This window comes from Lissotriton helveticus, chromosome 4_1, assembly GCF_964261635.1.
Source record: "Lissotriton helveticus chromosome 4_1, aLisHel1.1, whole genome shotgun sequence".
NCBI lineage: Eukaryota > Metazoa > Chordata > Amphibia > Caudata > Salamandridae > Lissotriton > Lissotriton helveticus.
In genome coordinates this window covers 850469131-850485352 of record NC_136063.1, presented here as the reverse complement: position 1 = coordinate 850485352, position 16222 = coordinate 850469131, and the positions used below count along the sequence as shown (strand labels likewise).

The window sequence follows — 16222 nt, the reverse complement described above, 5'->3', positions numbered from 1 at the left end:
CGGAGAGAAGCTCCTCGACGACCACCTGATTGCGCCCGACATTGCCTGGTTCCGTCCTGGTTCCACCCTGGTCACTGCTGAGTGACCCAGACTCTGTCCCCTCTGCTTTCAGGTACTCTACAACTTGAGTCCACCCTTGGACTCCACCGGACACTTCATCTTTAACCCGCCTGCAGCCCTTTCAGCTTCAAGCACCAAGAGCCTGCGTGTCAAAACCCGACGCCACTTCGACCCTGTGCACCCACTTCCTGTGGGTGAGGTAACCTTGCTCCGCCGGTGTTCCCACACTGGTGCACACCTCTAGGGTCTGTGTGTTAAGTTTTGTTCCTCTAGGTTCAGCGGAAGTGTCCTTAAACTTTAACTCTATGACTTTTACGCACCATTGGTTAACATTGGTGCATGCGTGCGCTTTCCGCACATCTCCCGAATCCCGAGGGCCATTCCCGACTTCAGCATTGCTTGTCCTGACTGCTCCCAGCGATTCCCTAGGCCCTAGGCCTAACCACTGTTCGAGTGGCCTCTCTTATACCACTTGTTTAGTATATGGTTTGAGTGGCCCCCGCCCTCATCCATAATTGTGCAACTTGTATGTTTAAACAGTGCTTTTGATTTAACGCTTGTGCCCCTTTATTCATAAAGAATACTGGGGATTGTTTTTAGTAATAAACACATATATTTTTATAATATATACTTGTGTGGTGTCCTTTCATTTGGTATTACAGGATTGTATGTGGTAAAACAGCTCGCTTAACACGACCTCTTAAGTTAAGCCTTTAGGCTGCTTAGTCCATGCTACCCCTAGGATAGCTTGTCTAATAAGGTTGACTTACAACCAGACACCATAAGGGATTGTTTGGTCAGGTAGTAGGTGGTTCCAGAATTGGAAACATCCCCTACCAGGCCAACTTCTCACAATGAAGAAACGCCGTACAAAAGGGGGTGGTGATGGACGGAGCATCTGAACCAATCAAACTCTCACACCCAGTCAAAAGATCTGGGTTTGATCCATCACCGTTCTTTAGCCCACTCTGCCACCCCGGTTCAGACATGGCTATATGCAAATCAGTCTGACCCTGTGCCTCATGGGAACAGTCCAGCCCGAACTGCCAAGCCATGCCTTCCCTGGACCGGAAACAAGCTTCCGAGGACCGGTTTCTGGCATTACAGCCGTCTTCATCCCGGCTTGCTTGAATACAGTGGCAAAGTGAGCAAGGGACTCACGTCTGAGCATACCCTGCCACACTTATGGTGGCCAAAGTGGTACAAAAGGGGGTGGTGATGGACGGAGCATCTGAACCAATCAAACACTCACACCCAGTCAAATGATCTGGGTTTGATCCATCACCGTTCTTTAGCCCACTCTGCCACCCACCCCAGTTCAGACATAGCTATATGCAAATCAGTCTGACCCTGTGCCTCATGGGAACAGTCCAGCCCGAACTGCCAAGCCATGCCTTCCCTGGACCGGAAATAAGCTGCCGAGGACCGGTTTCTGGCATTACAGCCGTCTTCAGCCCGGCTTGCTTGAATCCAGTGGCAAAGTGAGCAAGGGACTCACGTCTGAGCATACCCTGCCACACTTATGGTGGCCAAAGTGGTACAAAAGGGGGTGGTGATGGACGGAGCATCTGAACCAATCAAACACTCACACCCAGTCAAATGATCTGGGTTTGATCCATCACCGTTCTTTAGCCCACTCTGCCACCCACCCCAGTTCAGACATGGCTATATGCAAATCAGTCTGACCCTGTGCCTCATGGGAACAGTCCAGCCCGAACTGCCAAGCAATGCCTTCCCTGGACCGGAAATAAGCTGCCGAGGACCGGTTTCTGGCATTACAGCCGTCTTCAGCCCGGCTTGCTTGAATCCAGTGGCAAAGTGAGCAAGGGACTCACGTCTGAGCATACCCTGCCACACTTATGGCGGCCAAAGCGGTACAAAAGGGGGTGGTTATGGACGGAGCATCTGAACCAATCAAACACTCACACCCAGTCAAAAGATCTGGGTTTGATCCATCACCGTTCTTTAGCCCACTCTGCCACCCCAGTTCAGACATGGCTTTATGCAAATCAGTCTGACCCTGTGCCTCATGGGAACAGTCCAGCCCGAACTGCCAAGCCATGCCTTCCCTGGAACGGAAACAAGCTTCCGAGGACCGGTTTCTGGCATTACAGCCGTCTTCAGCCTGGCTTGCTTGAATCCAGTGGCAAAGGGAGCAAGGGACTCACGTCTGAGCATACCCTGCCACACTTATGGCGGCCAAAGCAGTACAAAAGGGGGTGGTGATGGACGGAGCATCTGAACCAATCAAACACTCACACCCAGTCAAAAGATCTGGGTTTGATCCATCACCATTCTTTAGCCCACTCTGCCACCCCAGTTCAGACAAGGCTATATGCAAATCAGTCTGACCCTGTGCCTCATGGGAACAGTCCAGCCCGAACTGCCAAGCCATGCCTTCCCTGGACCGGAAACAAGCTTCCAAGGACCGGTTTCTGGCATTACAGCCGTCTTCAGCCCGGCTTGCTTGAATCCAGTGGCAAAGTGAGCAAGGGACTCACGTCTGAGCATACCCTGCCACACTTATGGCGGCCAAAGCGGTACAAAAGGGGGTGGTGATGGACGGAGCATCTCAACCAATCAAACACTCACACCCAGTCAAAAGATCTGCCACTGGATTCAAGCAAGCCGGGCTGAAGACGGCTGTAATGCCAGAAACTGGTATTTAGGAATTGGCATGTAGGGGCCCTATTTTACGGATTCGGTAAATTTACCGAATCAGTAAAATACCGAATCAGTATTTTTACCGAGTCGGTAACTTTCGGATGTAGGTGGGACTCTTCAGAGTCCCAAAGGCCTTACAGATTCGGTATTTTACCACCCAATCCAATTGGGTGGTAAAATACCGAATCCAGGTGTGCATGCACATGTGTGCATGCACACCTATGCCATGTGACAGACAGACATGCCATTAGGGCATGTCTGTGTGCCACAAGGCACACATGCCTGTATTTGGGGTGCTAGAGGGTATCAAAGTGACACCCCATGCACCCTTGCAGGAATTGGTATTTACCGATTCGGTAATTACCGAATCGGTAAATACCGAATTTTAAAGAATCGGTAATTCAATTACTGATTCTTCCTAAATCTCCCTCCTTCATATTTACCGATTCATAAATACCGAATCGGTAAAATTCGGTATTTATGAATCGGTAAATACGATTTTCCTACATCTGGCCCTAAGTGATTTGCCCAGAATCACAGGAGGTTTTGGCGTCGTTACCGAGACGTGAACCCAGATCCCCAGGTCCGAGGTTGAGCGCCTTAGCCGTTAGGCCAACTCCTCTCCCCAATTGACCATTGACAATGTCAGAACGACCTGTCATTGAATGGATAATACATGGTACAATTACAATTCCGATAACAACTTTTCAGTTTCAATATTGCCAAAAGTATATACCAGCAGGCCTGTATGAAAGGTTGGGTAAAGGATACATCAAGTCATCCTGGAATTTACCTTATACACATAGATGTTATAGTGAAGGGAAAAAGAGGTATTTCTTAGTGGCAACAATTGTAAAAAATCACTAAGCGGTACACTTCTGTTTCAAGGTATTAACTTGCATGGAGCCTGCGATGGTTCATCAAACAACCTTTCATGTCAACTACACGGCACCCCTGCAACACAGATAGAGCCTTTTTTCAGACAGCTTTCCAACGGCAGCTACGTTATAATAAGTGACCACAGATGTTGTGGCATGGTGCCAGGAATAGCCTATCTTGTGAGCGTTACTTCCAGGGTCATTTGCTGTATGCAAGTATTGTATCCAAACAGCAAACCAGACAAGGAGGCAGCAATATGGCCTTCTCTGAATATCTCTTCTATTCTAATTGATACTTTAAGCAGAATGAAATCCATTCTTTTACAAACAACTGTGCCTTTAATGCTACAAAGAACTAGGGTAACTGTTGTAATTAGAGCGCACAGCAGGTAAAGGGTTGTCACAACTTAAACTGTAAAGTGGTGCTCTAAATGAAACCAAGTCGGTTACCACGATGAGACAAATAAGCTATACAGTTATAACTCTAACAAAAACTAATATTTCCATTGAGCACTCAAAGTCCACAAATACTTTTTCAAGCGAAATGATTCAGTATTTTATTTTTCTTGATTCAATTTCTTCTTCATTGAATAACAATCTTCTATATATTCTTCAAATCAAAATGCAGCCAAAATGCAGCCAACACGTGTTTCGTCTGGTCCAATTTGACCAATGACTTCCTCAGGGCTGCAAACCAAAACAAAGTACAGTAACCATTATAATTCAATTTATAATTCTCCAGCTCGATAAAGTTATCAATTCTATATGCCTCTAGCTGAAAGGGAAACATCCCCAAACCAAACCAGTGTTCTAGTCGGAATAAGAATTATAGTAGTCTGCTCACCACCAAGCAGTAGCTTAGAATCACCATTATTTAACATGTGTAGCATATTGTGTTAATATAAGTGTGTAGTTCATCAGCTCTATCTAATTTTAATTTCGTGTATTATAGGGATTAGTATCAATCAGAATTCACGACCATGATGTCGGGCTTCATACCTATATGCCTTGACAATGCGTCCGCAAACTATAGTTGTAATCTTGTAGTCGGTAGTTGTAATCACTCTATAAATTTATATTTAAAAGTAGATTATTAGTGGTAGAACCATTATCTCTAGGTCTTTTTCTACATATTCACACTGTCATATTCAAATACTGTCCATTCTCTTACCTATCTGTTGTAGTAAATATCTCGTTTCGAATGAAGTATTAACTGGTGGAAGTGTCCATCACCTAAAATAATGTTAAAGTTCCATCAATTAGGATATAAGATCCTTACAATAGCCGAACAGTCAAATGTTTACAAGTTTTAATTTGCGATGAGTTCTCACCTTGAAAATTATACCCATCGCGTTGGATCGCGTATCTCCGTGTCGGCGTCCTATTCTGACACCATCTTGCTATTCCTACTTTTTAACAGTTGAAAACAGGACGCGTCATTTTGGTATTACTAGTAACTCGTTCATGTATTTCCAGGTCGTACTGTACTAGTTAGTTGATAACCAGTATTATATCTCTTCCTAACAGATATTAGTACTCACGCAAATATTTATCGTAGAGTATCGATCATTTTACTAAGATTATATTCAGTTGCCTAATAATATCTAGAGAAGGTTTCTTTATTATGTAGTTAATAGCGCTTCATTTCTATTGGGAATATCATTAAATGAACTAAATTATCTCCTCAGATTAGTTGTTATTATGTCAAAGTCATCGGGTGTTTGCAGTAGCGTAAATGTATCCGCCATCTTAAGACGGTCTATCTATTATGCACTCACAATAGTATTTGTCATTAGGCTTCGTCTATATAGAGCCAAATATCATCGAGTTTAATGATTATTTGAGATATTCGTATTATACTGAGAGAAAATAATAATAATGTGTCTAGATCGGCGTCCTGTGTGCTAGGTAGTCAGTTTACTTGCGCAGGGCCAGGCACACTAGCAATCTGCCCCGCATCGTCGCAAATGTCTGATTAATGAATAAAGGTTTGCAAGGAAACAGGAGATTCACAGTTTGGAAAAGGAGACATCATTTGATTAATCACCTAAACATAATACCATCTTCATATATGTAATTAAATCCAATTGTTCAGACATACATAAATACATAGTTCCCATTATTTTTAACAAAATTAAAAGAACATAAACCTAAAGCATAATGTCATACATTTGTCTATGTAGAGCTGTCTCACAGGTAATGCATAGTAATAACAGACAATACATTATTGAGCATTGTAGTATATATCGACATTTTATATACCATTCCTTGTTACTCATTCCCTAAGAAAAACTCATATTCATTATCAACATTAAGTCCCTTTTCTACAGCCTTTAGCTTAATTAACCATGTCACTTCCTTTCTCCGAAGTGTAAGGATCCTATTCCCCCCTCTGGGGTCTGGGTCTACATGATCTATTCCATGATAATTAAATATGTGTTTGACTCTATCATGTGAGTTCTTGATCAAATGTGAAACAGTGGGATAACGCGTATCCCCTTGCTTAATTGCTCTAAAATGTTCTGACATCCTATCCTTCAGTCTCCTCTTAGTGCTTCCAACATATATCTTTCCACAACTACATACAATAACGTAAACAACAAAGGTTGTATCACAGTTAATAAATTTATCTATGACAAATTCCCCTGTATCATTATAGTTAAAAGTAACAACCTTTTTCTTGGCCCATCTGCACGAAGAGCATCTTCCACATTTGTGGAAACCTCTAAATCCAGATAGCCAATCTTTGTTTACGTGTCTCTTCGGATAACTAGGACAAAGTATGTTAGCTAATGTAAGTCCTTTTTTATATGTCACTGAAGGGTATCTAGTGATGAAAGGTACAAGATCGTGATCTAACATTAGGAGATGCCAGTGTCTCTTAAGGATAGAGTACAGTTTAGTACTGTCTGTGCTGTAATGGGTAATAAATCTCACCCTTTTTTCAGAATCCTTCTGAATTTTCACAGGTTTAACTTTGAGGGTATCTTTTCGTTTAAGTTTTAGAGCTCTAGTAACAGCTGTATTTATCACTTCTTTCTCATACCCTCTCCTTATGAAACGCCCTGAAATATCTTTCATGTTTTCTTCAAAGTCACAATCTAGAGAACAGTTACGCCGGGCTCTCACTAATTCTCCATAGGGTATTGTTTTTAATTGGTTACTCGGGTGACAGCTCTTAGCGTGGAGAACTGCATTGCAGCTAGTCGGTTTTCTATACATTCGACTCCTAAGATGGCCATCTTCTACAAATAACTCAATGTCTAAAAAGGTAATTTTCTCAAGATCATACTGCGTTGTAAACTTAAGATTGTACGTGTTTTCATTAAGGTAATCAAAAAATCCCTTTAACTGTTCTACAGATCCAGTCCAGATTAGGAGGCAGTCGTCGATGAATCGACCCCAGTAGTGAATATACTGGATCCATTCTTTGTTAGCAATGCCCCAGATTCGCTCCGCCTCGTACCAACCCATGAAGAGGTTAGCAAAAGACGGAGCGAATCTGGCTCCCATCGCTGTCCCGAGCTTCTGCCGGTACCAGTTTCCATCAAAAAGGAAGACATTATTCTTCAGTACAAGTTCTGTCATTTGTAATATCATTTGTGAGTGATCATAAAATTCTGCTGATCTTTTACTCAAGAAAAAATCAAGTGCTTTAATGCCCAAGTCATGATCTATATTGGAATAAAGGGACACTGCGTCCAACGTAGCTAGTATCATCCCATCGTCCCAAGGCATATCATCCAATATGTTCAAAATAAATTTGGTGTCCTCAACAAAGGACGGTAAATTATAAACATATTCTCTCAAAAAAGTGTCTATGTATTCAGATAGGTGTTCGGTTGGGCCACCAATGCCAGATACAATCGGCCTACCTGGCGGTTTGTCTTGGCATTTATGAACCTTGGGTAAGGTATAAAGACATGGTGATTTAGGATAAGTGGTTTGGAGGTAGAGGTATTCATCACGATCTAGTACGGATAGATCATACCATTCTTTAATCTTCTCATTAATGGTCATCATTACTGTTTTCATTGGATTCCTCTCTAGTTTTTCATAATAACGTCTGTCATTAAGCTGTGATAAAACATCATTATTGTAATCAATAGTGTTCTGTATAACAAGGTTTCCCCCTTTATCCGCTCTACGTATTTGAATATCCTTGTTATTCATTAGATTTCTAAGTGCTGTCCTCTCTCCTAATGATAAATTGTCCTCTCTTGGGTTCAGATATTTCTGTTGCTGATAATCTAACTCCTTATCTATATCAGTGCTCACAGCTTTAAAGAACATATCTATCGTGTTACCTTGTGCCAATTGAGGGGTCCACTTAGATCGTAATTTAAGACCACTACCTTCTGTCATATATCTTTCCACATCTAATTCTTCCAATAATCTGGATAGTGTCACCGGATCATCCTCACTTTCTGTAAGGGACATTAATAACTGGGTCTCTTTTAATTCCTGTATCGTAAGGTTACTTAACCCTTTGGAAGCAGGTATTGACTTCTTCTCTGGTGTATTAGTAAAGAATTTTTTCAATTTTAAAAGTCTAGTAAATTTGAAAAGGTCTATTTTGGTCATCACCCAGTCTTGTCTCCTGGCTGGACAAAATCCTAAGCCCTTCTTAAGTATACTGACCATCTCATTAGTAAGTTGTAGGTCTGATAAATTAATAACCTCAATGTCACTTACTTCACCCTCGTCTCTCATGGTTGTTGCTTCCATGATCTCAGACTTCTTTTTATTCTTGATACTGGATCTCCCAAGTCCTCTCCTGCCTCTCCTGGTCCTCTTGCAATAGTATTGCGATTCCTTCCTGCATCTCGATTCTGGGTATCAACTAACTAGTACAGTACGACCTGGAAATACATGAACGAGTTACTAGTAATACCAAAATGGCGCGTCCTGTTTTCAACTGTTAAAAAGTAGGAATAGCAAGATGGCGTCAGAATAGGACGCCGACACGGAGATACGCGATCCAACGCGATGGGTATAATTTTCAAGGTGAGAACTCGTCGCAAATTAAAACTTGTAAACATTTGACTGTGCGGCTATTGTAAGGATCTTATATCCTAATTGATGGAACTTTAACATTATTTTAGGTGATGGACACTTCCACCAGTTAATACTTCATTCGACATGAGATATTTACTACAACAGATAGGTAAGAGAATGGACAGTATTTGAATATGACAGTGTGAATATGTAGAAAGAGACCTAGAGATAATGGTTCTACCACTAATAATCTATTCTTAAATATAAATTTATAGAGTGATTACAACTACCGACTACAAGATTACAACTATAGTTTGCGGACGCATTGGCAAGGCATATAGGTATGAAGCCCGACAGCATGGTCGTGAATTCTGATTGATACTAATCCCTATAATACACGAAATTAAAATTAGATAGAGCTGATGAACTACACACTTATATTAATACAATATGCTACATATGTTAAATAATGGTGATTCTAAGCTACTTCTTGGTGGTGAGCAGACTACTATAATTCTTATTCCGACTAGAACACTGGTTTGGTTTGGGGATGTTTCCCTTTCAGCTAGAGGCATATAGAATTGATAACTTTATCGAGCTGGAGAATTATAAATTGAATTATAATGGTTACTGTACTTTGTTTTGGGTTGCAGCCCTGAGGAAGTCATTGGTCAAATTGGACCAGACGAAACACGTGTTGGCTGCATTTTGGCTGCATTTTGATTTGAAGAATATATAGAAGATTGTTATTCAATGAAGAAGAAATTGAATCAAGAAAAATAAAAAACTGAATCATTTCGCTTGAAAAAGTATTTGTGGACTTTGAGTTCTCAATGGAAATATTAGTTTTTGTTAGAGTTATAACTGTGCCTTTAACCTCGTCCAAAGAGACGTATGATCTGCAAGTTGCAAGGACAGCGGCAGAGATACATACATTATTATCAACCAATTGCCCCGTGCATTTCGCAGAAATGTTAGGTCAAATTTTAAACATGTCTGATACCAGTGGCACTCTGTGTTTGGCGGCCTGCCTCTCATCTTGGGACTCATAGCAGGAATTTTATTTTTGTTCCTTCTGCTCCGATATGGCAAATCCAGCCACAAACAAAACTCAGGCTACCATGGAAGAAACGATCCTTGCGATGAGATGCCGAGAAAGAATAACTAAAGTACTCGGTTTAGCTCGACTAAGAGATCTGAATACCACATGGTTTCTTTCATTCAGACCAGTCTGGCAAGATTGCATCTTACCTGTTCTACGATGCCTGCTATGCGGAGAAGAATGCGTGTTGGACGTCTGTCTCACACTACCATCAGCAGTACCTTTGGATATTGATACTTTGCTTGGTTCGGTAACGGCTCATGCAACGTGTTGTCCCCAGCGGCTACCTATTCTGATGACGGCATTCGTTGAGACTTCACCATTACGATTAGCTGACAGTGAGGTACGAGAAGAAAGCGGCACACAGGTACCACCTTCTGTGACCATTGCTGATCTAAACACCGACGACAGCAATGCCTCTCATGTCTGCACTATTTCTGCTTTTTCGAACTTGGTCGAACTTTCCCCTACTGTTGTAGACAAATTCTTTGCAGCCCTATCTGAGTAAATGTTATCTTCTAACAACAATAATAACTTTGAGCACACAGCGTTCCCTGAACACTGAATTCGACCTTCATTTTTTAAAACAGAGCTTCTAAAAATCTGTGGAACTATTTTTTGCCCTGAAAGCGAAATTATTTTTCCCCGTTCCCAACATATTTACTTTTTTGTGGCACACAATACTCTGCTTAAAGTAGAACTATTCTTAGAGAACAAGATTTCTATTTTGAAACTCTAGAGACAATATTTTGATTCAGCCTCTAGCACATGTACAATCTTGTATAAATATGTGATGAAATGGTCTTGACCTTCTCTTCTGTATTAAGAGCCATTTCATGAATGTAATTTTCGTGATTCATTCAGCCAATATTTTGAACGTACTATATTTGCATTTTCTGAATTATACCACTGCTTAAAAACGTACAGTATACTACTCATTTTTCGTGTATATACCATTTCAAGTGCATTTTATGTATTTTGGAGTGGGATGGAAAACACATGCATATTCATATGTTTAGAATTGCTTAGTATTTAATAATGATGGACATTATACGTGGAGTGGGTGTTGTGAACGTATCTAGGACCCTATTTAAATATACCCGATTTATGCCCTTATGTGATTATAACAAATCATATCCTTATAAAGGCATAAGAATCATATCCATATTTAGTCAGAGCCAATGCAGTCCAAATACGGCAAGGCTACTCCCATAGACTCCTAGAAAGTACAACGCGTTCTTTAAACAAACCAAGCCTCCAGCAGCCCAGGAATTCCCCCCTGCTTCTGTTTTGATTTGTCCAAGAACTCCTGGAGTCCTAAAAGAACTGTAAGTTCTTAGTGACGTCTTATGTCCAACCTTACGTCAAACTCGGCACCTTCCAGGTATAAATATACCAACAGCTGCCCTAGCAAACACACGGTGGTTTGTAGCAGATTGTATTGTATTGTATTGTATTGGGGATTTGTATAGCGCTCGGCTGCCCCAGCAAAGGGGCGTCCCGGCGCTGCGAGCAGAACTAAAAACGGAAGGGAATATCAGAAGAAAAGAGAACAGTTACTGGAAGAGAAGAGTTTTGATGGCTTTTCTAAAAGCCAGAAGATCCTGCATGCCACGAATAGTTTCCGGGAGGCTGTTCCAGAGCTTGGCAGCGAGCGAGCTGAAGGAACGACCGCCCACTCTGGCTAGATTGATACGGGGTATGACCACCAGATGTTGTCCTGCTGAACGCAGTAGCCTCCCAGGAATATACTTCGTCAGGAGGGGGCACAACATCGGGGGAGAGGCGGTTTTAAGGATTTTGAAGGCAAGACAAAGTGCCTTAAACTGAATCCTTTTTCCCACCGGGAGCCAGTGCAGTTTTTTCCGAGCTCCCGCCGCTGAGGAGTGGCGGGGGAGGCCTACCAACGCTCTGGCGGCAGCATTCTGCACTCTCTGAAGTCTAACAACTTCCGCCTGATTAGCGCCCAATAGGAGGGAGCTGGCATAATCCAGCCTAGAGAGAATGGTAGCTTGGACAATAACCTGGCGGGTGTGACAGTTGAAGAACTTCAGCGTAGGTCTTAGATTGCGCAGGATGCCAAAGCAGGTGGCTGCGACTTTTTTAGTGTGATGAGTAAATTTCAATGCCGAGTCGACCCAGACTCCTAGATTTTTTACACAATCCTTGGGCATAGGCGGTTGGCCTAAAATATCCGGCCACCAGTTGCCGCCCCAGGCTGCGGTGTTTTTCCCCAAGAGCAGTATTTCAGTTTTTCCAGCATTGAGCTGGAGGAAATTCGCCGTCATCCAGTTGGTGATGTCGGTAAGGGTCTGCTTGAAGTGATGAGCCTCCAGACCGTTATTGCCATTGAGAGCCACCACCAACTGGGTGTCGTCTGCATAAGATACTAACGTCAGACCACTCTGTTTAGCCACTTCAGCTAGTGGTCGGACGTAAACATTGAACAGGGTGGGGCTCAGTGATGACCCCTGAGGCACCCCCTGTCCAATGTTGTGATCTTTTGAGATGTAAGGGGGGGTGGACACTTTAAAGGATCTATTGGCAAGGAAGTTTTTAAACCATCCCAGGGCCGTACCTATAATTCCAGCTTCCTCCAATCTCATCAGGAGGACCTCGTGTGACACCGTATCGAAGGCAGCACTGAGATCCAACAGGATCAGTGCTGCCGTTCCGCCGGTGTCAAGAATGGTACGGAGGTCCTCTGTAACACTAAGCAAGGCTGTCTCGGTGCTGTGACCCGCTCTAAACCCGTGTTGGGAGTCATCCAGAATGTTATTGGTTAGGAGGAAGTTGGTAAGGGTGGTATTAACATGTGCTTCCATGATTTTAGCTGGCCAAGGAAGAAGAGAGATGGGCCGAAAATTTTCAGGAAGGGTAGGATCCAGAGTGGGCTTTTTCAAAATGGGGGATACCCATGCCTGCTTCCATTTAAAAGGGATTTTGGCCATAGAAAGAGACCGATTAATAATATTTCGTATTGGTTCCGTGATAAGCTCATTAGCTGCACAGAAGGTCTCGGGTTTTAGGGGATCGGCCGGGGAGCCAGATTTAATTTTTTTACAAATTTTATCGAAGCTCTCACGTTCTAGTGTGGGAAGGGAGAACAGACAAGGTCTGCTAGGATCTAACATAACAGAAGGCTGAGGGGAGTGGGGAAAGGTCTCGTAAATTTTCTTTATTTTGTCAGTAAAAAAGTTGGCCATGTTATTACATAGGTCTGAAGAGGTGACAGCAGAGATGGTGGTTTTCTTTGCAGTAAGATCTTTTACAATTTTAAAAACAGTTTTAGAGACATTAGTGCTATTATTGATTTCAGTGGCGTAATAAGCCGCCCTTGTTCTACAGACCTGGCGGTGATAGGTTTTCTGTAGTTGAACATAATCATGCTTAAGGTTGGCATCATAGTTTTTCCTCCATCCTCTTTCCGCCTTTTTGCATTCCTTTTTCAGCGTGGCTAAATCTGAGTTATACCAGGGGCTAGCCCCGTGGACGCGGGCTTTAACCCACTTAGCTGGGACCAGGGAGTCCAAAGCTTGGATTATCCATTGGCAAAACTGATCATATCCTAGGTCAATGTCGTCACTCAGAGGAGGAGGATTTATCCTTAGGCGATTATGAAGCTCCTCCAAACGGAGTTTTCTCCACGGACGCTTCTGGACTTGAGGGGTATATGCCAATGCAGGGGCGGATTTGCAAGGGGCTGTCATGATCACCAAATGGTGGTCAGTCCACACCATAGGGATAGGTGCATCAACGATCCCATTCTCAATGTTGGAGAAAATGGGATCAAGGAGGTGTCCCGCTCTATGGGTGGAGCCACTCACAAGTTGATTGAGCTGGAGGGAGGAGAGATCCGCCAGAAAGTTGGAGATTTTAGGTTCAGTGTCCTGGTCAAAGTGTAGGTTAAGGTCGCCTATGATCGTAAAGTTGGAGGATTTAGTGATGTTAATGCCCAGGTGTTGTAGGAGCGAGTTAATAAAAGGAGTGTCCGCGCCAGGGGGTCTATAGATCAAGAGGCCCGTAGCGCAAAATTGAGGATCAGCTGTCTACTTGCCCCACGCCCTGCTGTGGCAAGTTCCGAAGGAAGCCGACCCTCCCATTGACGCACTAAGAGAGACGCTGTCTTTTCTCCTGCCGAGAAATCCAGCTCCTGTGTTTCCAGTCAGAGATTGAGTCCTGAGAACGAGATACAAGACCTCCTTCATTCTCTAACCAAGGTACGGAGCTGATTAAATCCTTAGAGAATTCTTGATTCAAATTCTTGGCAAAACTATCTTAACATAAGCTGCAGCTCACTTACTCCTTCCCACGTACTAGGCTTAGGTTAGGTACACCGGGGTAGGCGTATCTTAGAAGCACCAATTGAGTACGTTTAGTCATGGTTTTATATATGTATATATTTTATCTGTTTTAAACACGGTATGGCTTAGAAACTGTACCATGCTTTTACAGTATTATTTCATAATACTCCTTTTACTGTACGCACTTTACTTTATAACAAGTATTGCAATTGTGGCAACTCACTTCTTGAAAATGCCTGTCTCTCTATTTCTCTGCGCTTCTGGTGAAACTAAGTATGCGCGATTGACTGAGTGAAATAGTTATCTATTGTTTCCGCGACTCTGGAGATATACTCCTTATTCTGGAGGGAGCAAAGTTGTCATGTTTATGCGGTTGTCAGAAACGAATCCCTTCTTGTCTATTCTGGAAAGTTAACTCCTTCCTGTTCACTTGAGAAAGTTTCTAGTAACCTCTGAGCTAGCTGGCATTCATAATTAAGTCTAACATATTCAGTAGAGACCTAGTCGACCTCAGTCCTACGTCTAAACTATCGTTTATGTTATTCCAATGCGCAGAGCCTATTGGGAATATAGGAACTACACTACACAACTACTATCCCCACCTGGGGGTTTGCTACCTGTATCTCGATCACATCTATTGTCACCTGCTGGTGTCTTCTGTCTCCGTGACTGTCACATCCACCGTCACCTGGCAGTTACCTTCTGTCTACTTGCCACATACGAGCCAGAGTGGGTATAAATCCTCCGTCTGTATGTCTGTCGCATCTGCTGTCATTTCACGGTAGTATACCTTTTGTATGTCTGTCATATCTCTGTCACCTGCAGAGAGTCGCATCTTTTGTCACATAAAGTGGGTCTCCTGTCTGTCACCTGGTGGTTGTCTCCTGTCTATCACGTCTACTGTTACTTGAGACCAGTGCTGTGCAGTCAGTGCTCAGTATGTAAGGTCTGTTCTTACCGTCTCCTAAATTGCAGGTTACCAATGGTGAGAAGCCCAGCTGTTGCTTTCTGTAGTGCTGATGAGCTAGAAGCTTGATATTTCTTGTTTCCTTACCGCTGCATTTTCTATGGCCTCTACTTTAGACCTACAGCTTTGCTCAATGCTTTGGCAATGTTAACCCCACAGCGGCAGCCATGACTCACATCCCAATGCTGCCAGCTGCAACTGCTGGTCCAGCGTTACACCTAAGTAGTGGATGGACTGTGGTAGAGTGGGGCATTTAACGTACAGGGTCAATTGTTATACGGACTACAATTTCCATGAAGTTCACCCAGCCAACGGGTTTCTCCAGAAATGAATACCTGTGGCTGACCTCTTAGTGTCAACATTGCAATGGCGAGGGGCACTTCCTCTGTGAAGCCTGTAGGGCTGGGAAACAGTTAGTCGCTTGCCTTGCACGGACGGGCCTGTATCTCTGTTTACAGATTAAGTCACAGGGTCAGGGGTAGCATTATATGCACATGACATTTCCCAGTCCTGCTGTTGAAAAGCACCAGCCTATCAGAAATTATCACACAGGGATCATTTTCATGAAAGATCCACGTAGCACACCGGAATGCAATAGTTCTAGAAACTTTGATCTATTGGTATTTTAAATGACAATGCTTTTTAATTTTTGCAGGTTTTTTAAACACGTAAATAAAATACATTGCAATTTACAATGCCAATGGCTCGAAATATCGTAATTGCGAGACCTATTGCAATGCAAATCCTTGTTTATATTAAAATTAAGTGCTGCTTAGTTTGGAAGATGCATGGCCTAAGTCCTACTGGTGTAGAATGCTTTCCAAGTTCAATGACTCGTCTCATAATTAAGAACGACCAATCAAGATCATCCTGACTAAAATATTTACAGCAAAGATTTCAGTCAGGATGTTTTGTTCTTTCATTTCTTAAACACGCGACAAAGAAATGCATGGCAGCGTTTACTGTCTATCTTTCACTTTACCAATATTCCAAATCTGAATCATTAACCAGGGCTGGTAATCCGTTTCACGAAATGAATCATGATGGCTGCTTGTCGTAAGCAATGATACGGCCACAAAGCAGGCAGTAGGCACTTTTATTTATCAGCAAGCATCAGCGTCTAGCAAGGCTTATAACCTATACATGGAAAAGAGAGCGTTGTACTACAGCTGCTTAATAAAAAATATTACCGCGGATATTACAAGGGAAATAACATTATTATTCAAAGTGTACTCTACCAAATGCGTGT

General features: G+C 42.7%; 1 long non-coding RNA gene across 1 annotated transcript in view; it reads right to left on the bottom strand.

The window, feature by feature from the left end:
• Positions 1-4049: 4049 nt before the first annotated feature.
• LOC144827357 (uncharacterized) overlaps positions 4050-16222 on the bottom strand; it is a 45946-nt gene continuing 33773 nt past the window's right edge. The window contains exons 2-3 of the long non-coding RNA XR_013610150.1: positions 8298-8464; positions 4050-4289 (exon numbers count right to left, since the gene is read on the bottom strand). This is a non-coding gene — a long non-coding RNA (uncharacterized LOC144827357). The remainder of the gene's footprint in view (positions 4290-8297; positions 8465-16222) is intronic.